At 41.0% G+C, this 15,426-nt stretch overlaps 1 protein-coding gene across 1 annotated transcript in view; it reads right to left on the reverse strand.

The window, feature by feature from the left end:
• The window catches only part of LOC129820005 (CMP-N-acetylneuraminate-beta-galactosamide-alpha-2,3-sialyltransferase 1-like), a 37,765-nt gene extending 23,443 nt beyond the window's left edge, over nt 1-14,322 (reverse strand). The window contains exon 1 of the mRNA XM_055876789.1: nt 14,011-14,322. The gene's annotated coding sequence lies outside the window, so the exon portion shown is untranslated. The remainder of the gene's footprint in view (nt 1-14,010) is intronic.
• Nucleotides 14,323-15,426: the final 1,104 nt, after the last annotated feature.

Below are 15,426 nucleotides of genomic sequence, written 5' to 3' on the forward strand. Positions count from 1 at the left end.
GTGCCATTTGAGACGCAGCTTAGACACAGGATAAGATGGATGTTTCCGATTAATCTTTGGGAGGGAGGGGAGTAGAGAACACCTCTCATTTTAGAGACTGGTAGTCAACAGTCTTTTCCTACAGGGAAAAAATAAATGTTATTTTCATCAGACTGGCGTTAACCTCCAATGTACACAGTTTATTTGTCACTTTAACCAGATTTAAACCCCACGTCAACATCATTTAAAAGGTTAGTTTAAATCATGTTGAAATTACATTTGCTGACAACTCAAAATTAGATGTTGATTTGAGGTTTCATCAGGTTTTTGCCCGGAAAGGGGGAGTATGCTTGGTGTTAGCAGAACTTGACATAGCTGGGATGTTGAACCACATCACACACACACACCACCTTGTGTGTATGTGTGTGTGTGTGACCAGTACAACCATACATAATCTGGGCCGACAGTCAAATGCACTTCCTTGCCCAACTTGATCTACTGTTAGAGGAAGTATGTCTTGAGTGATTTCCTGTTATTCTGGCCCCTATTGTCTTCACTCAGTTGTGACAGACTGAGGCAACCTTTTCACCTTTTCAAACATACAGATACATAGTGTCACATGTTTTGCAGATGCTTGCATTGGGTCGCTTGACTATATAAATGATCCTGTACTCTCTGTACATGAGGCTCTCACTCCATCTCACCTGCGTGGGTGGGGCGACCAGCCTCCTTATTATAATACGTTTTTAATAAAAGTAATACCTTGATTGATTGATTGATTTTGTCTCTCCTCGTTATTAGTTAAAGGTAGAATTTCAACCACTGTTCACAAATGTATAGGTGTATTTTACTCCAATAATGGTTGAATTGAAGAAGCGTAGGCTAAGTTGCCAATCAGTCATTGTTTTTATGACCTGTGGACACCCAGTGAAAAATGCGCTCTTGCAAAAGCTGCATAGTGCAGACCCCAGCCTATGGAATAAAAGTTTGAGGGAGTTCCTCCCGGGTAAAAAATAAATAAATAAAGATAGCTTTTTTGTTAACTAACACTAGCACTTGTAATGTAAATGTTGTAAACTCCTCTTTGGTACTGTGCTCCATACATACGCACTTTTGATAGACTTCAACATCTGCATATTATTGAGATATCAAAGTATCAACCATGGAGATCCTATTATATTAGTCATTCTAATTCCTAATTCTATGGTGTCACCAACAAAAACGTAAACAATAGGCCTAAATGCAGTTCAGGTCATGCAAATAGCACTTTTCAGTAGCGCTCAAAAAATGCCAATCCATGAGAGCAGCATTTCTTTATCAACCATGTTTTGAAGCAATGAGCCCAATCATTCTTCCATGACAAAAACATAAGCTAATAAATCCTTAGTTTGGGGTTATTTTCAGGTATTATCAATTACAATAATCTACATTTCCAATTCATATTCTTGAAGATCAAGGGGCATTTAATTAATTGGAATGACTGAAAATCTGACAGTTTAATGTAAATATATAGCCTACTCATTTTATTATCCATATTGAAGTAGAAAGTAATGGGTTAGAAGCCTACATGACCTATTAATGCAATCGATATGCAACTTTTCAGGGAAGTCACGAACCAATATACACAGTCAGTTTGAAAAAGCTAGCCTTAGCTTTCCTAACAGAAATGTGCACCCTGCATCAGTAATTCCAAAAAGTTCTGGGACACTGTAAAGTCCATGGAGAATAAAAGCACCTCTTCCCAGCTGCCAACTGCACTGAGGCTAGGAAACACTGTCACCAACGATAAATCTACGATAATCGAGAATTTCAGTAAGCATTTTTCTACGGCTGGCCATGCTTTCCACCTGGCTACCCCTACCCCGGCCAACAGCTCTGCACCCCCCACAGCAACTTGCCTAAGTCTCCCCCATTTCTCCTTCACCCAAATCCAGATAGCTGATGTTCTGAAAGAGCTGCAAAATCTTGATCCCTACAAATCAGCTGGGCTAGACAATCTGGACCCTGTCTTTCTAAAATTATCCACCGAAATTGTTGCAACCCCCATTACTAGCATGTTCAACATCTCTTTCGTATCATCTGAGATCCCTAAAGATTGGAAAGCTGCCGCGGTCATCCCCAAACCGTTACAGACCCATATCCATCCTGCCCTGCCTTTCTAAAGCCAAGTTAACAAACAGATCACCGACCATTTCGAATCCCACCGTACCTTCTCCACTATGCAATCTGGTTTCTGATCTGGTCACGGGTGCACCTCAGCCACGTTCAAGGTCATAAACAATATCATAACTGCCATAGATAAAAGACAGTACTGTGCAGCCGTTTTCATTGACTTGGCCAAGGCTTTCGACTCTGTCAATCATCGCATTCTTATCGGCAGACTCAACAGCCTTGGTTTCTCAAATGACTGCCTCGCCTGGTTCACCAACTACTTCTCAGATAGAGTTCAGTGTGTCAAATCGGAGGGCCTGTTGTCCGGACCTCTGGCAGTCTCTATGGGGGTGCCACAGGATTCAATTCTCCGGCCGACTCTCTTCTCTGTATATATCAATGATGTCGCTCTTGCTGCTGGTGATTCTCTGATCCACCTCTACGCAGACAACATCATTCTGTATGCATCTGGCCCTTCCTTGGACACTGTTAACAAACCTCCAAACGAGCTTCAATGCCATACAACACTCCTTCTGTGGCTTCCAACTGCTCTTAAATGCAAGTAAAACTAAGTGCATGCTCTTCAACCGATTTCTGCCCACACCTGCCCGCCCGCCTAGCATCACTACTCTGGACGGTTCTGACCTAGAATATGTGGACAACTACAAATACCTAGGTGTCTGGTTAGACTGTAAACTCTCCTTCCAGACTCACATTAAGCATCTCAAATCCAAAATTAAATCTAGAATCGGCTTCCTATTTCGCAACAAAGCCTTCTTCACTCATGCTGCCAAACATACCCTCGTAAAACTGACTATCCTACCGATCCTTGACTTCGGCGATGTCATTTACAAAATAGCCTCCAACACTCCACTCAGCAAATTGGATGTAGTCTATCACAGTGCCATCTGTTTTATCACCAAAGCCCCATTTACTACCCACCACTGCGACCTGTATGCTCTCGTTGGCTGGCCCTCTCTTCATATACATCGCCAAACCCACTGGCTCCAGGTCATCTATAAATCTTTGCTAGGTAAAGCCCCGCCTTATCTCAGCTCACTGGTCACCATAGCAACACCCACCCGTAGCACGTGATCCAGCAGGTATATTTCACTGGTCACCCCCAAAGCCAACACCTCATTTGGCCGCCTTTCCTTCCAGTTCTCTGCTGTCAATGACTGGAACGAATTGCAAAAATTACTGAAGCCGGAGACTCATATCTCCCTCACTAACTTTAAGCATCAGCTGTCAAAGCAGCTTACCGATCAATGTACCTGTACACAGCCCATCTGTAAATAGCACACCCAACTAACTCATACCCATACTGTTATTTTTTTGTTGTTGCTCTTTTGCACCCCAGTATCTCTACTTGCACATCCTCATCTGCACATCTATCACTCCAGTGTTAATGCTAAATTGTAATTACTTCACCACTATGGCCTATTTATTGCCTTACCTCCCTAACCTTACTACATTTACACACACTGTACATAGATTTTTCTATTGTGTTTTGACTGTACGTTTGTTTATCCCATGTGTAACTCTGTGTTGTTGTTTTTGTCGCACTGCTTTGCTTTATCTTGGCCAGGTCGCAGTTGTAAATAGGAACTTGTTCTCAACTTGCCTACCTGGTTAAATATAGGTGAAATTAAAACATTTAAAATGTAAATGCAACGTCCATTTAAGGCCAGCTATGTAAGTCTGACATAGATTTATCTTGCAATGGATGTTGACAATTGGTAATACTCTATTTTCTAATCCCTCTTAAGGGGAAAGTAAAAAGTAACAAAGTAATCTGATTACGCTACTGGGTTTGGGAAATCCAAAAGATATGCTACTGGTTACAATTTAGGACAGGTAACTAGTAACTGCCCAAAGCATCTGCACTCCAGGACACCTACAGCATCCGATGTCACAGTAAGGCCAAAAAGATCATCAAGGACATAAACCACCCAAGCCGCGGCCTGTTCACCCCGCTACCATCCAGAAGGCAAGGTCAGTACAGGTGCATCAAAGCTGGGACCGAGAGAATGAAAAACAGCAGCCTCTATCTCAAGGCCATCAGACTTTTAAATAGCCATCACTAACCGGCTACCTCCCGGTTACTTAACCCTGCACCTTAGAGGCTGCTGCCTTATATACATAGACATTGAATCACTTGTCACTTTAATAATGTTTACATACTGCTTTACTCATCTCATATGCATATACTGTATTCTATTCTACTGTATTATTGTCAATGCCACTCCGACATTGCTCATCCTAATATTTATATAATTCTTAATTCCATTTCTTTACTTTTAAATGTGTGTATTGTTGTGAATTGTTACATACTACTGCACTGTTGGAGCTAGGAACACATGCATCTGCTACACCCGCAATAACATCTGCTAAATATGTGTATGTGACCAATCAAATTTGATATGATTTGATTATAACAGATTACATTTACATTTACTCACTCACTCACTCACTCACTCACTCACTCACTCACTCACTCACAGCTAATACAGCTATGACAGATAATCAAATTACTCACCCCGGTTCAGGTGCAGCTTGTTTGAGTGTGCAACAGCAGGAGGTGTTTAGAGCAAGTTCATATAGAACAAGTAATCGATGTGAAAGAGCAAAATTACAGAGTTTAGGAATGACATCTACTCAGGGAGCCGCCTAGCTGGTTTTTCCAGTGACAATTTTAAAAACATTAATGTGATGACTCTGACTCTAACGCCGTAGAGTGTGCAAAGCTGTCAAAGGCAAAGGGTGGCTACTTTGAAGAATCTCAAATATAAAATATTTTGATTTGTTTAATCCTTTTTTGGTCACTACATGATTCCATACGTGTTATTTCATAGTTTTGAACGCTTCACTATTATTCTACAATGTAGAAATAGTAAAATAAAGAAAAACCTTTGAATGAGTAGGTGTGTCCAAACATTTGTACATACACACAACAAGTAGGTCACATGGGGGAGAGGTGTTTGTTAAGCCGGGTGGTGTTGCTTTATTTATTTATTTCAACCAAGTTTGCGGTTCACAATGGATAGGCTACCATACAAAAACCAACGAAGAAGAGCAGCAAGTTAAGACGTATCATACATTAACTGCTTAATAACAGGCATTTAGGTAACAACAGAAATGTCTAACTTAATTGTCCCCAGAGGGTTGCAAAAACAAAGAGTATGTAGTGTCATATTTGTGGGAGTTTACCATGCTAGTATTCCATTACGTTAGTATAAAGTCATGTAGTTTGTCCACTGATTAACTCAAAATATGAGTCTTAATCAGGATGTGAAACCATGAGACTGTACATAATGAGTAACTGATGTATCTATGTGTGTCCCAAATATCCCCCATATTCTCCATAGGTCTCTGGTCAAAAGTAGTTTACTATATAGGAAATTCCACCATATGTGTCAGCCTTTCTTCAATTATGTACAGACGCTACAATTCCCCTCTACCCTGCAGTAAACGGCCTGTATTCGTTTGGTTTTGAATCGATTTACCGTTGTAATTGTTCTGTTTTAGTCTGACTTACTACAGCGGTCCTCTGTAGCACGCGTGACTATAAGTCGCTTTGAATAAAAGCGTCTGCTCAACGGCTTATATTACTATTATCCATTTTGAAGACCAACTGTGTTTTGGTGGGTTGTTGAGTGTACAGTATGTTATGCTGTTGCTGACATTGTTATTCATACTTTGTTTCACATAGGTCTATACATTCCTACCTCCCTAAAAAGAAACATGTTCCCATATTATATGGGACGTATAATATAACATGCACCAACTCAGTCGTCTTGTGATTAGAGTGTCTGCCCTGAGATTGGAATGTTGGGTGTTTGATCCCCGGGTGAATCATACCAAAGAGTACAGTGAAATGCCTTTCTTGTGAACTCTTTTTCTCATTTCAGCATTTGTTGTTCGTGTAATTGGTTTGTAATGTTGCAAAGTACATCTTGTAAATGTTGTAAAGCAAGTCATGTTAACATCAACCTCCCCTCCATGGCAGCGCAGTAGAAGTACTGTGCTGAGTTGGCATTCTCTTCTCCTTCTATGAAAAGGAGTGAACCCTTTGCTCTCCTAGGTTGCTTCCTTTATTCACTTTATGTCCTATATAGTGCACTGCTTTTGTTCGGGCTATAATCAAAGTAGTGCACTATATAGAGAATAGAGTGCCATTTGGGACAAAAACCTCCTAATGGGTAAGAATGTTTGTTCTCTATATGTGGTCTGAGATGGAGAAAACACATGGTAGTACAGCCCAGGGGCCAAACCATGGGGCCCAACACAGCTGTAGCCCAGCTTAACAGGGGAAATCTACTTGGCAACAGCAATGGACCAATCCGTTCAGGAGGTTGCCTTTATTTCACCCATAGGGATTCCACCATCAGCTTCCTTGGTCTGACTTCTGAAATCCTTTCTCCCCAATAGTCAGAGCTTTAGAAATGGGGCTCTGCCAAACACATTTAATCAATTATAATATAGTTCTAGTGTAAAACTAAAACTAGGTATCAAGTTAAACTAGCCTACTTGAATGTCTCTACTTTTTCAAACCTAAAACTTCAGTTAGCCATGTATGATTTATACAGTAAGAGGAAAGAACTAAGGCCAGAGGCAAGAGAGATGAGAAATCATTAGGGTTCTGTCCCAAATGGTACCCTATTCCTTGTATAGTGTACACTCCTTGACCAGGACCTAGGGGCCTATACATTGTGATGCTGCTGATCCAAGCCACTGGATTCAGACCCAGACACAAAGCACCCTATTGAGTTTTTTGGGGGTGAAAATACAAAAAGTCCTTTGTCATAGAGAACAAAGACAACAATGCCGCAATATCATTATACCAAATCCTTCAACATTCGCTCTGGTTTCTTCCACACAAAACCAAACAATGGCAGATCTTCCAAACACAAACGGACGGGTTATGCTTGCAGCCTGCTGTAGACAACACACGCAATATTCAGATCAGATGGATGTCATGCTTGTAGCCTAGAGACTCGTAATATAGATGTTCTTATGATCGGTGTCACCACCCCATTTAGAAAACATGTAACAGCCATGTGAGTTGAACTAGTCTCACAAAACAAAATGTACTTTATGAGTGCTGACAGACTTTTTGTTTATTTTATTTTTTAATTGAACCTTTAACTAAGTCAGTTAAGAACAAATTCTTATTTACAATGACGGCCTACCGGGGAACAGTGGGTTAACTGCCTTGTTCAGGGGCAGAACTACTGATTTTTACCTTGTCAGCTCGGGGATTCAATCCAGCAACCTTTCGTTTACTGGCCCAACACTCTAACCACTAGGCTACCTGCTGCCCCAGACAAGGAGTTTGATTATGTGTGTAACCAATAGCAGATCACAGAAGAGGTATTTGATGATGTGTGTAACCAATAGCAGATCACAGAAGAGGTATTTGATGATGTGTGTAACCAATAGGATTACAATGATCTCTCAAACAGCAATGGTTGTTCCATCAGCTTCACACCACTTCTGGTTTAGACAGATACACAAGCAGCAGTATGGTTTGTACACAGGCAGCATGGTTTAGAGACGCAGTGTGAAACAACCATGTTTATATCACCTTTCTGAGGCAGTTGGCAGATATGGCATTTCCTGTTTAATAATTTGTCCTTATATAAAAAAAACAGCATCTGCTTGGAACCTTAAGGTCTGGGGAAGCACCTGGGGCTGGGGTGTTAAGGGGGAACATCTGGCTGAACCATGGGTTTTAAAGGGGAGGACAGGTGGTGCTCACAATTAAAGTTGTGACCATATGAAGAGCTGGGAGCTGAGAGGGATAACTCCTAATTAACAATACACCTCCGAGGCATAACAAACAGAAAGCAGGACAGTGAGGTGGAAGACGGACACATTGGGGAGCACCAGGACATACAGTGCCTTCAAAGTATTCAGACCCCTTGACTTTTTCCACATTTTGTTATGTTACAGCATTATTTTAAAATATATTAAATAAATACAAATCCTCAGCAATCTACGCACAATACCCCACAATGACAAAACAAAAACAGGTTTTTAGAATTTTTTTCTAATTTATAAAAAATAAAAAACAAACACCTTATTTACATAAGTATTCAGACCCTTTCCTATGAGACTTGAAATTGAGCTCAGGTGCATCCTGTTTCCATTGATCATCCTTGAGATGTTTCTACAACTTGATTGGAGTCCACCTGTGGTAAATTCAATTGATTGGACATGATTTGGATAAGGTCCCACAGTTGACAGTGCATGTCAGAGCAAAAACCAAGCCATGAGGTCGAAGGAATTGTTCGTAGAGCTCCGAGACCAGATTGTGTCAAGGCACAGATCTGGGGAAGGGTACCAAAAACATTTCTGCAGCATTGAAGGTCCCCAAGAACACAGTGGCCTCCATCATTCTTAAATGGAAGAAGTTTGGAACCACCAAGACTCTTGCTAGAGCTGGCCGCCCGGCCAAACTGAGTAATCGGGGGAGAAGGGGCTTGGTCAGAAATGTTTTGGTACCCTTCCCCACATCTGTGCCTAGACACAATCCGGTCTCGGAGCTCTACGGACAATTCCTTCAACTTCATGGCTTGGTTTTTGAACTGACATGCACTGTCAACTTTGGACCTTATATAGACAGGTGTGTGCCTTTCCAAATCATGTCCAATCAATTGAATTTACCACAGGTGGACTCCAATCAAGTTGTAGAAACATCTCAAGGATGATCAATGGAGACAGGATGCACCTGAGCTCAATATTTGAGTCTCATAGCAAAGAGTCTGAATACTTATGAAAGCTATTTTATTTTTAATAAATTAATAAAATTGCTAAACATGTTTTCGCTTTGTCATTATATGGTATTGTGTGTAGATTGCTGAGGAACTTAAAAAAATATCAATTTTAGAAAAAGGCAAAAACATAAAATGTGGAAACAATCAAGGGGTCTGAATACTTTGCGAAGGCACTGTTGTCCTTGATGGCTAGGAGCTCGTCCCCAGTGATGCGCTGGGCCGTTGGCACCACCCTCTGTCGGGTCCTCCGGTCACGGGTGGTGCAGTTTCCATACCAGACGGTGATACAACTAGTCAGGATGCTCTCAATGGTGTAGCTGTAAAAGTTCCTGAGGATCTGAGTGGCCATGCCAAATCATTTCAGACTCCCGAGAGAGAAAAAGCTTTGCCATGCGTTCTTCATGACTGTTCTGGTGTGAGAGGACCATGTTAAGTCCTCAGTGATGTGGACACCGATGAACTTAGCTATTGACCCCCCACCCCACACACACACACACTGCCAGTTCTCTTACCTCCTCCCTGTATGCTGTCTCATCGCCGTCGGTGATCAGGCCACAGAGATCTTATGTTAATAAATGTATGTTCACACATGACAAAGTAAATGGAATGATTCATGCTGACAGCAAAAGCATAATTTATTTAAGATTAGTGGAGGCCTACAGTATTTCTATGCACATCTTTTTAAATGATGCGTTTATTGACCTTACATTGTACTGTACAGTATTTAATGTGTGGCAATTCTATGTACAGTATTAGAATCAAACAAAGGCAATGTAACTATTGCCCTCAGGTGAAGGTGATCAGAAAGTGTTCAGTATCAATTTGTCCTATACCCATTTTTTTTTTTTTAAACGAGTGAAATAAAGACATTCCCACAAACTGAGGAATGCTGCTATAGTTGATTGTGCAATGTTTCCACTTAAAGATCTTCGTCAGGCAGAATGTGTGCTATTAAATGGAGTCAGTCTATAATGGGAAGTATAAATGTATTTCCTTTTATCTGACAGACAGGGTCCGGGTATGTGTGACCTTTTCAACATGACTTTATATAACAATAAAAAGTTCAGGAAGAAGCTTTATGTAAGCTTTGGCCTATTCACAAGACCTACCACACACGGTGAAATAATGACACGAGAATGGCTACGCCTGACAGTGGGTGCTTCCCAAATGGCAACCTAGTGCACATAGGGTTCTGGTCAAAAGTAAGGTATTATAAAGGGAATAGGGTGACATTTGAGATGCAGTCACAGCCTGATACAAGTCAAGGACAGAACATCTGTCCACCTAAACGAGAGGAGAAAAACATCAGTCTCATCTCTCGCAGCAATCTATGAAATGTGATGTGAGGGCATCAAAAGAATACAACATCTGGTGGTATCTACAGTTCTACATAATGCATCCATACATCCTGAAACAGAGCAGCTGTAGGAAGCCTTTTAAACACGTTCTCTCCTTTAAACAGCTGCCTGTCTGCTAGTGTGATCAAATGGGCACCGCATTTGTTTATTTGGAGACAGAAGTTGTGTAGTATTAAGACTTAATTGAGAGACGTGGTTCACTTTGATTGCATTGGTAAAACACTTCCAAGAAACAGTGGTCAGTGCCAAGGAAAACAGACATTTGGTCATTCTCTCAACACAACAGCAGTTTATAACCGCTTATTAAAATATTCAAAAAGGAGACAATACAATTAATTGCATGTGTCATGACGTCTGGGAAAGAGGACAATGATACGTAAATATGTCTTTTTTTATGACGTCAGCCAGCAGTAAAAAGCGTTGTACTGGTATGTAAAGTGTGCCACGCAGGACGCTGTGCTTTAAATGTGTGTTTGGCAAAGAGCCAAGACTGTAAATGTAAACAGAGGGTGAACCAAAAGCCCGGAGAGAATTCCTCTTGAGAGAAACTGTGTGGAGGGAAAATAGTGTCTGTGACCGCTCTGAGTGGTTAGAATGGAGACAACTCTGGTTATGCTGTCTGGAGGGAGACTCTGGGGCGTCCCAAATGGCACCATATTCCCTACAGATATAGGATCTGAATTTGAGCCAGTTTGCTATAGCAGGAAAATAATCCTGCAGCAACAGGAAATGTGATTATATGGATTATAATTATTGGACGTCTTTGTAGCGGTTGACACATTTTTCATAAAGGAAAATCTAGTCTGATTCTGAAAGCGCTTGAAAAAGCAAAACAAGCCCCCAAAAGATGGAGTGACAGTCAAGAGGGAACCACATGTCTTGAGCAAAGGGAGGAGGTGGTAAACGCCGGGAGATGAGCAGGTCCTCCGGAAGCCAGCAGCACAGTTCCCTTTCACCGGCACCTTGCCGTCCCCGACGTCTGGCTACGACTTCTCTGTAGCCGCTGACTCTCTTTGGTCTTGTAGAACAAAATTAAGTTTGTTTTTAGATAATGTGGACGGTGATAGCCCGCTCATAACTTCGGAGGAAACCTCCTTAGCGATGCAATCACCACTGTCAGCTTGTCATGCATTGAACTACTCCTCATTGTGTCAGGAGGCCGTAGTAATAACAAAAATAGGCTGGTGTATTCAAATCTAAATACACTAGCTAGCTAGCTTGGTAGCATAGCTAGCTGGCTATCATGATAATGCTGATTTGCCATGAATTCACAGTCAGGAAACAAATAGATGTAATCCATACACATTTGGCTATTCAAAACAAAAAATTAAGTTAAAAGATTCAAAGAACAAATACTTAAACACATTTACAAAATGTACAGGAGCTCTCTGCCTAGGCGACCTTATGGAATATATATTCCTATATAGGGAATATGGTGCCATTTGGGACGCAGTTTCTAGTTACTAGGGAAATATACCATCTCACAAGCTGTCTGTTTTCACTTCAGATAACCACATCCAGGAACCACAGCTATGAGGTCTGACTGTTTACAGGATGGGTTTCTCTCTTTTTCCGTCTCCTTTGCAGCAGGGTTGGTGCCCAGACCAGACCGTGCAGTTACAGTACAATATAATGATGTGCTGAAACGCTCTGAAAGACTGTGGTTAAAGCATGGCGTCTCCACAGTTTAGGATGCTGAGCTGCATGGACCACATGAGTTGGCTCTTATGACTACAGTGCTGACTAGATGACAATGTGACTTATGACTACAGTACTTTTATCAGCATAACTGTACTGAGTCTGGCTTAGCCTACAGTAGTCTCGGAACATAGTGGTTTTATCAAAGGAATAAATTATAGTATCTTGGGAAAAGTTTTTAGTCCAGTACCTAAATGTGTAATTATAGCTTTGTGTCTAACTGAATGGCAACTACTGTAAATCTAACTCTTATGCTCAACAGACAGCTTGTCTTTTTCTCTGGTTACATTTGACATTTCATTCATTTAGCAGACGCTCTTATCCAGTGCATACATTTTTCATAATGGTCCCCCATGGGGAAACAAATTCACAAGCCTGGCGTTCCGTGCTCTACCAACTGAGCCGCACGAGTGATCGACAGTTGGTGAGGGTTATTGTACCAAGTTTCTCCAACATCAGTAAAATTCAGAATTGTTTTTACCACCAGTTACATAGGGCCTACTGTAATTACAGTGTACGGCCTAGCTGTACTATTCCTTAATATGAAATGACACCTGGCCTCCAATTCCATCTCTCTGAGCACACACTGGTCCCCCAAGGTCACTCCGCAGCCAATCACATCACAGACGGAGAGCAATATCCCTGGGGCCAATCTTCCTGCCATCCAGGACCTCTATACCAGGCAGGCGGTGTCAGAGGAAGGCCCAAAAAATTGTAAAAGACTGCAGCCACTGAAGTCATAGACTGTTCTCTACCGGTACCCCCTGTGTATAGCCTTGTTACTTTTAATTGTATTTTTTACATTAGTTTATTTAGTAAATATTTTCTTATCTCTATTTCTTGAACTGCATTATTGGTTAAGAGCTTGTAAGTAAGCATTTCACAGTAAGGTCTACATCTGTTGTATTCGGCGCATGTGACAAATAAAATGGGATTTGATAGACAATATATTGTCAATGACATTGTACTTGCTTATTACTTTTAAATGGTGATTGAATGAAAATGTAACCCTTATAACTGACACACTATCATTAGTATACATAAAGGACCTCAGTCATTACTCCAAAGAGAATGGGAAACACAATGAATAATTCAGATGCAATTTCAAATTAATTTCTAGTTTTAATCCCAGTAAGGCATAGAGGTCTATAATGGCAGCATTTAGAGTGAATCCGAAATATTCCCTATATAGTGCACTACTTTGACCAGAGCATCGGCCATGGTCAAAAGTAGTGCACTATATAGGGTATAGGGTACCATTTCGGATGACAGCATAATGTCTGATGTTCTGTACTATTGTCTGGACTGAATGCAGAGAGAGCAGCATTATACCCTACTACATTAGTGATAATACAGTCAACAGATGTTGGTCTGTTCTCACTGTCATTACCGTGCCATTGAGCAGTTAGGAGTAAATTGTCAGAGATATTACAGAGATATTAAGCCATGCAGCATTACAGCTGGCCTCTATACTAGTAAAGATGTATGTCTGAAAGCCTACATTTTTTAAATGTTTTGCCTGTAGCCCAAGAACACGAGGTTCTTGAAAAGATAGCACTGAGGCAGTAGAAATGTCCATACAGTTTGCACTTCTGATGACTCCTCAACATAACTACATTTGGGGTGGGAGCACTACTCTCACAGACATGTATAGGCTACATTGCCTTTAGGAAATAAATACATTGTTGCATCAATTTCACCTAATCAGTACTCTTCAAGTTATGGCTGTATGGTTAGGCTAAACGCCTATCTAGCCTGGGTACCGTTTAAAAGGTGACAGCATTTGATCGTTTTTTCAATAGACTTTCTATCAGATGAAAAAAAAAGTTTCAATATTGAAGTTTGAACATTGGTTTGAAATACTGTAGTTTACTACGAATAGGAGAGTTGCCCAATACCCTTGCAGTACACTGAGTAGCCCAAGCTGTAGATAAAAACATATATTATTTGTCCCGTGAAAATGTGACTAATCATATCAAATCAAAGAACCACAAAATGCAGATTTGATCATGCAAAACGCTTCAATGGCTGGATAGGCTACTTACTTTCATTTCCAAGACAGCTCTGGTCGGGAATGGTAGGGAGAGCCGTTATCCGGAGCATCCACACGGCACAGCGATAAGGTTATCCAAGCAGGGAGCTGCTGAGGGAAATCTTCCCGATATTCATCGAATACAGTAGCCTAGTTTATAAAACCGAGCAGTGAACGTCGAAATGTTCACACCCTTAAGCTACGAAAAGGTATATCTGCGAGTGGATGGCTGGAAGCGGCCAGTCCGTTATTATTAGGCGACACCTCCCCGACGCATGGAGCGGCTAGTGGACCGCTATTCTCCTACTGGTGGCGATCAAGCAGTTTTGCGGCCATGTGGATTGGCGAGGCACAACAGGGCAACGCCACGCCCCTTTTAATCCTGACTAGGAATAGCGGTTTGGACAGAGGTGGGGTTGCCTGCATAGGATGTGTTGGAAACATTGAAATAAGCAAATGAAAGGAGTAGGCCTAGGCAATTTTTTAATTTCCAGTAATGATATAACTATGTATTTGAAAAACAACTCAAATCATATAAAAGGTTTCTCTAATTCTAGTTATGCCCCTGAGCAAAATCTATTTAAATCATGTTTCCACGTCATTTCAACAACAAAAATGACGTTAAATCAACGTGGAAAACTGATTGGATTTGCAAAAAGATTTGCAAAAAGTCCACAACGTAAGGGCATTCGTATCTTTTTCACGCAACTTTTTTTTCCAATGACATGGCGATTTTATTGTTGATTTCATATTATTTGAGAACTAATCCAAAAGTAAATCAAAACTAAAGTTTGAAACGACCTCTGTGCCCCGTGGAATGTGACGAATGGGTGGACTGGCAGCCACATGGTGTAACCTACAGTAACGAGTGCGCTGAGAGTCGGGAAGCAAGTTCAGGGAGTGAGTATTTTAATAAATAAAATGAACTCGAACCACAAACAACGCACCGACATGAAAACAGAGTCAATAACACCTGAGGAAAAACCAAGGGGAGTGACAGATATAGGGAAGATAATCAAGGAGGTGATGGAGTCCAGGTGAGTGTCATGAGTCGCAGGTGCGCGAGACGATGGTGACAGGTGTGCGGGATAAGCAGCAATTCAATAAAAAATAAAAAAAAGTGGATAGCAGGTAACATGTCTACCATTTACTCTCACTTCTTAGACAGACCAGAGGCTTATAAATGCAGTTTAATAAACTGTTATTTGTTTTATTATTTTGATAGCACACAGGGCTGGGGGCCAGAAGGTTGTGGGTTCGCAGACCACCGTGGACAAGAGTAGAGGTGGAAAGTTATTGTTTATAGTAAAAGCATTGCATGAATCTATCATTGTATTCGCAAGTCCAAGAAAAACATACGTTTTACAAACAATTCAATCAATTTACATAATTAGCACAATCTTTATATAATGCAAACTTCTAGCAACCC

Source organism: Salvelinus fontinalis, chromosome 22, assembly GCF_029448725.1.
Source record: "Salvelinus fontinalis isolate EN_2023a chromosome 22, ASM2944872v1, whole genome shotgun sequence".
Taxonomy (NCBI): Eukaryota; Metazoa; Chordata; class Actinopteri; order Salmoniformes; family Salmonidae; genus Salvelinus; species Salvelinus fontinalis.